Raw genomic sequence first — 12,960 nt, forward strand, 5'->3', positions numbered from 1 at the left:
AAAAAAAAAAAAAAAAAGAAACAAATGATAAATTTAAAAGTTTAAAATCGTGCCAGCATAAGCCCATTTTATATGTGCACATATATATGTATATATATATATACACACACACACAAAACAATACTTTCTACAGTGCTTTCTATAGTTTTCTACAATGATCATGTATTATATATGTAATAGGAAATAAAAACAAAAAATACTCTGAATGTAAACAAAAAAAAAAAAAAAAAAAAAAAAAAAAGAATTTATTAGAGACTGGTTAAATGGTCATGATCAAAATGCTGATAGTGATATGGACAATGAAGTCCAGGCTGAGGAGGCCTCAGATGGCAATGAGGATCTTCCCGGAAACTGGAGCAAAGTTCATGGATGTTATGCCTTAGCAAACAGCCTGGTTGCACTGTGCCCCTGCCCTAGGGACCTGTGGTAGTTTGAATTTCAGAGTGATGATTTAGAGTATCTGGCAGAAGAAATTTCTAAGCAGCAAAATGTTCAAGATGGGACCTGGATGCTTCTAACAACCTACCTTATATGTAAAAGCAAAGAAATGACTTAAAGTTGGAAGTTCTATTTAAAAGGGAAGCAGAGAAAAAAAGTTTGGAAAATTTCCAGCCTAGCCATGTGACAGAATGAAAAAGCTTTTGTGGGAGAGGAATTCAAGCAGGCTGTGGAGCAACCATTTACTAGAGATTCTTGGAAAAGGGAGCCAAGTGCTAATATCCCAGACAATGGGGAAAAGGCCTCAAAGGCATTTCGAGGCCTTCAGGGCAGTCCCTCCCATCACAGGCCTAGAGGCCTAGGAGAATGGTTTTGTGGGCTTGGCCCAGGGCTCCACTGCTAGGTACAGCCTCAAGACACTGCTCTCTGCATCCTGGTAGCTCTGGCTCCAGACTCAGCTTAAAGGGTCTCAGATACAACTAGGGCTGCTGCCTCAGAGGATGCAAGCTCTAAAACTTGGCAGCTTCCATGTGTTGTTAAGCTTGTGGGCACAGAGAGTACAAGAGTGAATGAGGCTTGGCAGCCTCCACCTAGATTTCAGAGGGTGTGCAAGAAAGCCTGGGTAGCCAGGCAGAAGCCTGCTTCAGGAGCAGAGTCTTTAAAGAGAACCTCTACTAGGGCAATGTGGAGAGAAAATGTGGCTTTGGAGCCCCTACACACAGTCCCCACTGGGGCACTGATGGGTGGAGCTGTGAGGAGGGGCCCACCATCCTCCAGATCCCAGAATGGTAGAGCCACTGGCAGCTTCTACTCTGTGCCTGGAAAAGCCACAGGCTCTCAGTTCCAACCTGTGAGAGCAGCTACTTGGGCTGCACCCTAAAAATCCACAGGGCATTGGGAGTCTACCCCTTGCTCCATTGTGCCTTCCATGTGGGACATGGAGTCAAAGGAGATAATTTTGGAGCTTTAAGATTTAAAGACTGCCCTGCTGGGTTCTGGACTTTCAGGGAGCATGTAGCCCCTTCTTTTGGCTGATTTTTCCCTTTTGGAATGAGAATGTTTACCTAATGCTTGTACCCCCATTGTGTCTTAGAAGTAAGTAACTTGTTTTTTATTTTATAGGCTCATAAGGGGAAGGGACTTGCCTTGTCTCTGATGAGACTTTGGACTTTGAATTTCTGAGTTAATGCTGAAATGTGTTAAGACTTTGGGGGACTCTTGGGAAGGGACACTTGTATTTTGCAATGTGAGAAGAAACTGAGGCTTGAGGGGCAAGGGGCAGAATTGATATAGTTTGGATATGTGTCCCCTCTAAATCTCTTGTTGAATTGTAATCTCCAGTGTTGGAGGTGGGACCTGGTAGGAGGTGATTGGCTCATGGTGTGTCTAGAATTGGTGGGTTCTTGGTCTCACTGACTTCAAGAATGAAGCCATGGACCCTCGCGGTGAGTGTTACAGCTCTTAAGGTGGCACGTCTGGAGTTGTTCGTTCCTTCTGATGTTCGGATGTGTTCAGAGTTTCTTCCTTCTGGAAGTTTGTGGTCTCTCTGGCTCAGGAGTGAAGCTGCAGACCTTCGACCTTCGCGGTGAGTGTTACAGCTCTTAAGGCGGCATGTCTGTTGTTGTTCATTCCTCCTGGTGGGCTCGTGGTCTCGCTGGCTTCAGGAGTGAATCTGCAGACCTTCGCGGTGAGTGTTGTAGCTCATAAAAGCAGTGTGGACCCAAAGAGTGAGGAGTAGCAAGATTTATTGTAAAGAGCGAAAGAACAAAGCTTCCACAGTGTGGAAGGGGACCTGAGTGGGTTGCCACTGCTGGCTCGGGCAGCCTGCTTTTATTCTCTTATCCGGCCCCACCCACGTCCTGCTGATTGGTAGAGACGAGTGGTCTGTTCTGACAGGGCGCTGATTGGTGCGTTTACCATCCCTGAGCTGGACATAAAAGTCCTCCATGTCCCCATCAGATCAGTTAGATACAGAGTGCCGACACAAAGGTTCTCCAAGGCCCCACCAGAGCAGCTAGATACAGAATGTCGATTGGTGCATCCACAAACTTCGAGCTAGACACAGGGTGCTGATTGGTGTGTTTACAAACCCTGAGCTAGATACAGAGTGCATATTGGTGTATTTACAATCCTTGAGCTAGACATAAAGGTTCTCCAAGGCCTCACCAGAGCAGCTAGATACAGAGTGTCGATTGGTGCACTCACAAACCCTGAGCTAGACACAGGGTGCTGATTGGTGTGTTTACAAACCCTGAGCTAGATACAGAGTGCATATTGGTGTATTTACAATCCTTGAGCTAGACACAAAGGTTCTCCAAGGCCTCACTAGAGCAGCTAGATACAGAGTGCCGACTGGTGCACTCACAAACCCTGAGCTAGACACAGGGTGCTGATTGGTGTATTTTCAATCCCTGAGCTAGACATAAAGGTTCTCCACATCTCCACCAGACTCAGGAGCCCAGCTGGCTTCACCCAGTGGATCCCGCACCGGGGCTGCAGGTAGAGCTGCCTGCCAGTCCTGTGCCGTGCGCTCGCACTCCTCAGCCCTTGGGTGGTTGATGGAACTGGGCGCCCTGGAGCAGGGGGTGGCACTCGTCCGGGAGGCTGGGGCTGCACAGGAGCCCATGGAGGGGGTGGGAGGCTCAGGCATGGTGGGCTGCAGGTCCTGAGCGCTGCCCCGCGGGAAGGCAGCTAAGGTCTGGTCAGAAATCGAGTGCAGCACCGGTGGTCTGGCACTGCTGGGGGACCCAGTACACCCTCCGCAGCCGCTGGCCAGGGTGCTAAGTCCCTCATTGCCCGGGGCCAGCAGGGCCTGCCAGCTGCTCTAAGTGCAGGGCCCGCCAAGCCCACGCCCACCCAGCACTCCAGCTGGCCCGCAAGCACCGCATGCAGCCGCGGTTCCCACTCGCGCCTCTCCCTCCACACCTCTCCGCAAGCTGAGGGAGCCGGCTCCCGCCTTGGCCAGCCCAGAAAGGGGCTCCCACAGTGCAGCGGTGGGCTGAAGGGCTCCTCAAGTGCCGCCAAAGTGGGAGCCCAGGCAGAGGAGGCACCGAGAGCAAGCGAGGGCTGTGAGGACTGCCAGAACGCTGTCACCTCTCAATGGGAGAGGATCTTCATGATGGTGAATGAGTTCTCTCAAGATCTGGTTGTTTAAAAGAGTGTGGCACCTTTCTCCCCACAACTCTCTCTCTCTTGCTCCTGCTGGCAATATGTGGGACACTTGCTCCCCTGTCACCTCCTGCCATGATTGGAAGCTTCCTGAGGCCTACTCAGAAGCAGATGCCAGTGCTATGCTTCCTGTATAGCCTGCAGAACCATGAGCCAATTAAATTTCTTTTTCAAAAAAATAAATTACTTAGTACCAGGTATTTCTTTATAGCAATGCAAGAATGGCCTAATACAGAGGTATGTTTTAAATATTAGAGAGCAACTTCAATAAATGACTGTTAACTTTCCAAGTTTCTAATAACACTATTCCAGCGATTTTATTTGCTTTTGCTCTTACTAAACATGGAGGTGGCTAACAATAGAGACTTATTTGCTTTGCTTTTCCTCATTAATTATATAAGTTTCTTAGAAAAATCTCTCAAGCTTTCCTGACATGTTCTGTTCTTTCCAAAACCATGCCAGTTATTGCTGACAAACACATTAACTCCACTTTCTTCATGTCCTTTCTAATGCTTTGCTTTTGTGTCTATTTACATGTATCTATATATATAAAGTGTATACATTTATATAATACGTGTATATAATATATACCTATATATTTTATTAGTATTATTTTACTAAATATTGGTGTCAGACTTACCAGACATTTGTTTCTAGTAATAATCTTCCTACTTGAGAAAGTAGCTCTAAGTCAACAGATAGTGTCCATGCTCAGCAGTATACTACTATTATTGTGAGTACAAGTGGTCTGTGGTGTTCCACTGTTTTCTGTGTCTGTTCTGTTTTTTTTTTTATTAAGCCTTGTCTGCCATCTTATTTTTATTCTATTTTAAAAAATAAATGAAAGGCTTTGATTCTGTTGAATCCCAGTGACATGTTCATCTTGCTGCTTTGAAATCTCACATTTCAAAGGACTGTGAGTCAGTTCTCACAGCTATACCTTTTCCTGCTGTGTGAGTTTGATCAAATCAGCTAACTTCTTTTCAGTTTTCTTTGTGTAGAAGTCAAAGGCGATCATCAGCAACTTGCAGCTATGGTAGTGGCATGGGAAGATCTCCTTTTGAAATTCTATACTGATCAAAACTAGCCCCAGAGAAATTAAGATTTAGACAGAATTTGCCATGGCTAGGATGTTTTCCATTTTTCTTATGATGTTAGAGCTCTTTGCCTAGACTTCTTCCTAAAATTTAGTAAATTTGGCAATCCACCTATTCCGAATGCAGGGCCCCTCTTACCACTGCAACTCTGCATTCACTGGGCCAGTCTTCCAGATTGCTTCTTTCTCTATCAATATTTACTTGTCTTGGATTTCGTTTTTTATTTAGTTAGTTGATTTCTGTAAATTAATATGTTAATCAAATGTATAAATGTATGTTCAGATGTTAATATCACAGACTATTCCTTCCAACTCCAATTTAATTTTCCTGCTTTTTCTTAGATACTCATAGCTGGATATTGATCCCTCCCAACTGCAGATCTTATCCAGCTCCCTCCTGTTGTGGAGGCGTATTGAGTTGTCTGTTGTTTTAGATAGGATTTTCATAGTTGCAAGTGTTAGCAGCCCCATATTGACTATTAATTAGCTTAGGTAAATAGGAAGATAACTGGAATACCCTCGGGTACCTTAAGTAATAAATGGAAATGTTGAACAACTAACCCCTCAAAGATCAGCTAAGACTGAACTAGGGGGTAGGGGACTTAGAATGCTTGTAAATTGTGAATTTGCTATAGACCAGAGTCAGCTACAAACTGGGGAAACATGACTGTCAGCAACGTGTGAAGCTTATATTTTGCACTTCTAAAGGCAGCAGAATCCTGAAGTGTAAACAATCTCTTCTTACCCATGTTTTTTCCTCCTGTGTGTTTTGTCTTGCCTATTTTTTTAATTGTGTTATGAAAACAGAAAACCAGGGCAATATATTTGGTAGGAACTCAAAGACAGAACAAACTCATAATCTTGTTTTATGTTTTGTTTCAGATGCTATGGAAGATCAGAAAATATAAATTTATGAACTGCTATAAACTGTTATTTTCTTTGCGAAGATCAGATAACTTTTGTCTTTGTAGTCTCTACAACATTTTAAGTTCTATTTCATCTGAAGTTGATGTTTTATTTGTGACTTTGTGGCTTATCCCCATATTGGTTCTCTTAAGACCAGGCTCTTAGTTGCAACAGGAAGATCTTAACATACCAAAAACACTGTATAGAAATATTAAGAGCCCTATTTTGTGTGGGAGTTTGTTCCATTTTTCTAGCCTGGGGTTTCTTTTCTCACATTTTGCTTAGGCAAGGTTGAGGCATCTCTGTTGCCCCATGTGAAAGAGTGAGCAATACAGACAAAGTGTGGCAATTAGTAGTGCTTGCACTAAATGACAGCAGGAGGTTGATATGTTCACGAAAGCAGGGAAGTGAGGCCAGAATGGGATAAGGATTGGAGATGTCATGGTGGGGCTGAGAATGTCTGGACAATCTCTGAAACTGATCTGTCCCTCTCCTGACTTCATTGTTCACTGTAGAACAACTGTTCATTGATTCTCAACAAGACTGAAACCACTGCAGAATACAGCAGTTGTATCAGGAATTACGTGACCCTCTTCAATCCTGGAAATCATATTCTTTAACCTTGTAGATGGTCATGTTTCATAATTTATCTTTCATATTTTTAGATGAATCATTATACACCATTCATGGAAAATTAAAAGCTGCTGAGAAGACCTAAAAATTATCAGTCCATTAGGATTTTCCCCCTTTATACAGAATTTCCCCTGATTTGGGGCAGTTTCCAAGACAGTAGAATAACACCATAGAAAATGTCACAATTTCACTTCTCTTTTATGAGAAAATTTGTGTGTTTTACACAAAAGATCACTTCGGAAGTAATCATGAAATAGATTTGAAACATTGAGGCTTTCTCTCTCTTTGTCTCTCTCTCTGCCTCTTTCTCTCTCTCTTCTTTCTGGTAGAAACCATACCCAACTTTCAAATCAAATATCAGTGGGTCTAGAGAAAGAAGGCCTGGGAAGCTGTGGATAGCTCTAAAACCATTTGATTGCACAACTGCTATGAGATGAGGGTATGACAAAGGTGTTTGTAATCTCATAGAAAGTTGAATAAAAGTACCTATGATTACATCAAATTAAAGTCTATTTTAGCCATGCCTAATCCAATATAACACTTGACATTAACCAATGGTTAACCAATAATTAACCAATGGTTGAAACTACGCCCAGCACTATGTAGTAAGAAGGACATTATCCAGGCTTTTTTCTTTCTCAGAAACACTGTTCAATCTCCTCTTTCTACTTCTTTAATATGCCTTTTCTGCCAAAACCCTTGTATTTTGTACCTGAACTATTTTTCTTCTTTCCCCTTCCTTCCCTCCCCCACCCTCCCTCCCTCCCTCCCTTCCTTCCTTCTTTCCTTCCTTCCTCCCTCCCTCCCTCCCCCACTCCTCTTTCTTCCTTCCTTCTGCGGCTCTCCCTCCCTCTCTTTCTTTCCTTTCCTAGACAATTTCACTGTGAAACCTTTACCTTTGTTAACAGTTTACCTTTGTGAAATTAGAAGAAAAAATAGATCACCTCAATGAGTAGTTAAACTCTTGGGGCTTCTGAGGACTGTCTCCCATGGTCAAGTACAATCTATAATCTTTCAGTCATAATCTACAAACAAAGCAATATTTTTCTGAACAAATGTTTCACATTATTTTAACAGATCAGAACAAGGAATGACTTTGTTGAGACATATTTAAGGGAAATTGAAACTAAGGTTAGTTTTTATATGCTAAGAATTAGAGTTCAGTAGGAAAAAACTAAGGTGTTTTCAAAACATTTTTAAAGTATATTTTTGAGCAGGGGTCATTTTTGGATATAAATTCAATACCCCAACAGGAGAGGCCTCTCCAAACCGGTTCCAGATGCTAACGTCATTGTCTCTTTATTAAGTTAACAGACATGAAAAAATACTTGTTTTTAAACATGTATTTTTGGAAGACCTCTCAATTTTACCCAAAGTAAAAAATCAAAATTCTTATAATGGTCTGTGGGACCTGACATGATTTAATTCCTGACTCCTCTGGCCTATGCATTGTTTACTCTTCTCTCCCCTCATTCACCTCCAGCCCCACTGGCCCCCCTGACTGCTTCTCAACCTGTCAGGCTCATTCTTGCCTTTGGGATATTCCTTTTGCCTGGAATATCCCCAGATATCTACTTGGCCAGTTCCTTCACTTCCTTCACGTTTTTGGTCAGATGCTGTCTTGTCAATGAGGCCTTCTGTAACGACTGTAATTAGAATTGCCATTGGCCCTCTCCTTATTCTGTTACCATCTATCTTCATCTGCTTTCCCCCTCATTCTGCTTAATAACTTCTAACCCACTGTTTAATTCAATATATTATGTTTATGTTAGTTTTCTGCCTCTTCCCCATTACAATGAAGAATCTATGAGGACAACGATCTTTCTCTGTTTTGCTCAAATGTCTGGAATAGTACCTGGCCCATAGAAGGTACTAAAAAATCGTGTTGAATAAAGGGGTTAAGGGCTGGGGCTTACATTAATTTGTTCAACGATTCAACAAACATTTAGTAAATGCTTATTGTCTGCTAGTCACTCTGCTAGATAAAAGAATCCAGAGGTGAGTCTTATTTTGGAGAGAGAAAAATGAATGGAAAAACCAGAACAACAACAACAAAAAACATGTATTATGTACAATTCTGGGCATTCTGGGAGGACATAAGGTGATGTGTAACCCAGTACAGGCAGGGTCATAAAGGATTCATTAATTTTATTTACTCAACAAATAATACTTCCTATGTGCTAATTATGCTTCCAGGCACTTTAAAAGAGGGCACGTTCAACCAGCTTGTGTTCTTTGCCCTTTGCCCTTTCCCCTACTTCCCTCTGTCTGAGCAGCCATCTTGCCTACCATGTGGTTTCAAAAGGGCAAATGCCAGAGGCCAAGGCTAGCTGAACAGAAATATAGAAAGATTTGAGTTCCTGATGAAATCATGAAGCCACAGTTCCAGCTTGATTGGCTGATCTCCAGATTTCTTATACATGAGAAAAGAAAGGATCAAACTTTTACCACTATGATTTGACTTACCATCTTTGAGAGGTATTGTTTGGCACCCAGCAATAAAAGGAAGGAAATCAGCATATCTTAAATTATCTCCACTCTTCTCTGTCCAGTTTTAGTTAGTTGGAGCATCATTTCTGTATGATTGGAATATGAAGGGTTGAGGCAATGAAAAGCCTGCCCAGTTTTTTTTCTAATTTCTTCCTCCAGCAATTGCGCACGCAGGCTTCTTTCCACAAAGTCAGCAAGGGGCAGCCGAGTGGAGTGATGGAGATTTCATTCAGCTTTTTAAGGCAAGGCCTCTACCCTCCTGTGCAGCAAAAGCACAAAGCAGTTATCCTACATAGAAATCTCTCGGCGTGTTTGGAACTATTTTGTTTTATTTTATTTTTAGAGACAGGATCTGGCCCTGTCACTCAGGCTGAAGTGCACTGGGCATGATCACAGCTGACTATAGCCCTGAACTCCTGGGCTCAAGGGATCCTCCTACCTCAGCCTTCTGAGTAGCTAGGATTACAGGCACATGCCACCATTCCTTGTTATTATTGTTATTTTTTAAACTTGTATTGATATGGTTTTGATTGTTGCCCAGGCTGGTCTTGAACTCCTGGCCACAGGTGATCCTCCTGCTTCCTTCATCTCCCACAGTTCTGGGAATACAGGCACGAGCAACCACACCAAGGTAGGACTAGTCTAGATTCGAATACAACATAAACCCATGTGCCCCACAAAGGCTCTGCTGATACCTATTTTCCCTTGTAGAGTTTCATCTGCATAGTCTAAAACCCCACTTTCTGCCTGTGCCTGCATGTGGCTAATGTTTCCAGAAAAGAAAATGTCAGTGATCTAAGCCCACCTATGGAGGGATCTTCCCTTTTTGAATTTTAATTCATCTAATTTTCTTTGCTTCTGTAGCTGTCTGATGTCCTCAACAATATGACATTTTGGTAATTAGTTTGTTTTAATTTTCCAAGTCCTACCACTTCCTCTTATATCCTTCTCAGAAACAGTATTCTGAACTGATAGATTTAGTGAAAGTTTGGATATATTCTGGGATTCTAAACTGATTTTCTTTCAAGAGAAAATCACTTCAGGAAGTGAAGTGATCCTTGAAGAAGGATCTTAATCACCATTAACACTTCAAGATCCTGGAAGAAGGATATGCAGGCAGCGCTCTGTTGTAGCTCTGACAGGCAATAGAGTGTTTACTATTGTACTGTTATTTTGAAAAAAGCACTGCTTACTGTTTCCATATTACTTGCAGTGTTTTTTAGAAAATGTGGAAACAATACAGTCATGCTTAAATAGAACAAATGTAAAAAAGAAGGCAAGCAAAGATTACAGAAAAGTCAGCCCGAGTGTCACGTTGAGCTTACCTTTCCATCCACATGCTAAGGACCCAAGTCACATGTGTCTGGCTATTACAATTCACTTTTTTCTCATACACCCCTACCAGATCCAGAGAAAATGGATCATATTGAGCAGTCTGACTAGGAAGACGATAGAACTTCATTTTTAGAGCAATCTTATGAGGTGTGCACAATTACTCACATCTTAGATAAGGAAATGGAGGCTCGAAGGGATAAAGAAACTTACCTAAGATCACATAGCAAATACATGGTGGTTAATAGAGAACAGAGAATTTTCCTCACCGATGATCAGGCTCTGCCTGCTTTTGTTTCTCTGAACCGCAGTATAGCCCTGTCTTGAGAAACTGTCTTTCTTCCCTTTGCTAGTGGTCTAATCCATTGTGTCTGCTCCTTGCTCTGACTTCATCCCCCCAACTCTCTGGAGGCCTGGTTGTGCCTTCCCTCCTGCGAGGCCTTATTGGAGGAAAAAGTCTCCATTTCCCTTAGTTCCACTTTCATTTGTACCCTTTTCCTCTTTAAAGGAAAGCAAGTAGAAAAAAATCACCATTAACATTTCAAGAACAAAAGAAACCCAAATCTCCTACCTGAAGCATTTTTTTCCTTTTTGTTTTGTGTGATAGGACATTTTATAATCCAGTAGTTAAGATTTCTCTTTTAATCTATACAATTTTAGGTTTTCATATCTTGTGGCTCTGTCTCTAATTTTCTTTTTAATTATGGCAAATGGGACACACAGATACACACACGCTCTGTCCTCTCTTTTGGAGTTTTGTCACCTCAAGTCATTCAAAACAGAAAGATGGATATCTCTTATAGGAACTATATTGATTAGAGTGCTATGATATCCTGGGCTTGTAACATAATCAAAAATGAGCCTTGACTCACTCTATAAAATTGGGAAAATATTACCTGACCTTTTTTTTCCCTCAGTGATAAAATTAGGAGAAATGGTATCTATGTGGAATTCAACTTTTAAGAGGAACATTTTATGAAAATAGCCTAGAATGTGCTATTTATGAATATGCTTATTAAATATATATTTATAAAATGATTATATATATTATTATGTTTCAGCTTCTTTTAAAAACTAAAACCAAAACTTTCCAGAATTAGATATACTAGTCCTTGTACATTAGTTCTGTTCTTCCTCCAACTGTGCAAAAACTCTTCATATTGCTTCATATTGACGAAGATAAAGAGAAATGCTGCAGTGTGGGTTGACCAGAAGCCAACTCAAAGAAAGAGATTTGTGTACAGGAAGTTTATTGGGCATGCATTTTGAGTTCAATACCTGTGGGGGATGAAGGTCAGTGAAATAGGACAGAGAGAGAAATTGGGCTGAGCTGCAGTCACAACAAGGGCCTCAGTCAATCCTGCAGTCATCATTGAACCTAGGCCTGCCCTTCAGACTTTATCCACCTTGAATCAAGGCGACTGTGCCTTTAAATCATTCGCTGACTAGTTATGGGATGCAAGCTGCCCCAACAAAGGTGCTGGGACCTTAGGGGAGGTAGGTCCTTTCAGCTGTGCTTAGCTAAGAGGTGTTGGTTGGCAACAGTTTCAGCAACTGGAGAATGAATGCTGCAGTCCTGAAGTGAGGGAATCTGGGTGGCACAGCAGAGCAATCACTACGATTAAGACATTAATCAACAGTGCAGATTACATTCTTCATTATGTTTATATTTATATCTATTAGATGACTCCTGAAATTGCTTTTTTTTTTTTTTTTTTTTTTTTTTTTGAGGTAGAGTCTCGCTCTGTCACCCAGGCTGGAGTGCAATGCCATGATCTTGGCTCACTGCAACCTCCACCTCCTGGGTTCAAGTGATTCTCCTGTCTCAGCCTCCTGAGTAGCTGGGATTACAGGCACGCTATCACGCCTGGCTAATATTCTTTTGTATTTTTAGTAGAGATGGGGTTTCACCATGTTGATCAGGCTGGTCTCAAACTCCTGACATTGTCATCCGCCTGCCTTGGGCTTCCAAAGTGCTGGGATTACAGGCGTGAGCCACTGCGCGCGGTCGGAATTGCCAGTTTTATAGTAAAAATTTGTTGAATATTGACAATTTATATGGTACGCAATCTAATTATGTAATTTATTTTCAGGAGTTTGTGTGAAAGCATACAGCAATAGAAAAATAATTAGTGAGTAGAGAATGTAGGAGCAGATAGAATAGGTGGTTTTACTAGTTTCTATTGAGGCTATCATAGAGCAGTCCGTATTTCCAAAAACAAATTTTATCTTTTTAAAGAAGAAGCTTTCAGTTTTCTTGATTTTCTATTTCCTATTTTATTGATTTCTGCTCTGATTTGTATTTCATTTTTTCTGCTAAGTTTAGGTTTTATTTGCTTTTCTTTTTCTGCTTTCTTGAGGTGAAAGCTGAGGTAATTGAATTACGACATTTCTTGTTTTCTAGCATAGATATTTAGTGCTATGAATTCCCTTTAAGTACTACTTAAGCAACATCCCATAAATTTTGATATGTTGTGTTTTCATTTTTACTTAGTTCAAAATACACCTTAACTTCCTTTTTGATTTCTTTGACCCACAGATTACTTAGTAATGTGTTATTTAGTTTCCATATACTTGGAGATTTTTTCAAAGATCTTTTTGTTTCTGAGTTTCAATTTAATCCTATTAAGATACAGAGAACATACTCTGTATGGCTTGGATCTCAATATGTTTAAAACGTATTGATACACTTTACGGCCCAAAATATGTTCTATTTTCATAAATGATCTATGTGCACTTGGAAGGGGTGTGCAGGCCTATCTTGACTAATTGTACTTCACTTTATTCCACTTCATAGATAGTCTAGTTTTTACAAACTGAAGGTTTGTGGCAACCCTGCATTAAGCAAGTCTATCTGTGCCTTTTTTGGACTGCATGTGTTTACTTCATGTCTCTGT

Source organism: Hylobates moloch, unplaced genomic scaffold (assembly GCF_009828535.3).
Source record: "Hylobates moloch isolate HMO894 unplaced genomic scaffold, HMol_V3 SCAFFOLD_18, whole genome shotgun sequence".
Classification (NCBI taxonomy): Eukaryota; Metazoa; Chordata; class Mammalia; order Primates; family Hylobatidae; genus Hylobates; species Hylobates moloch.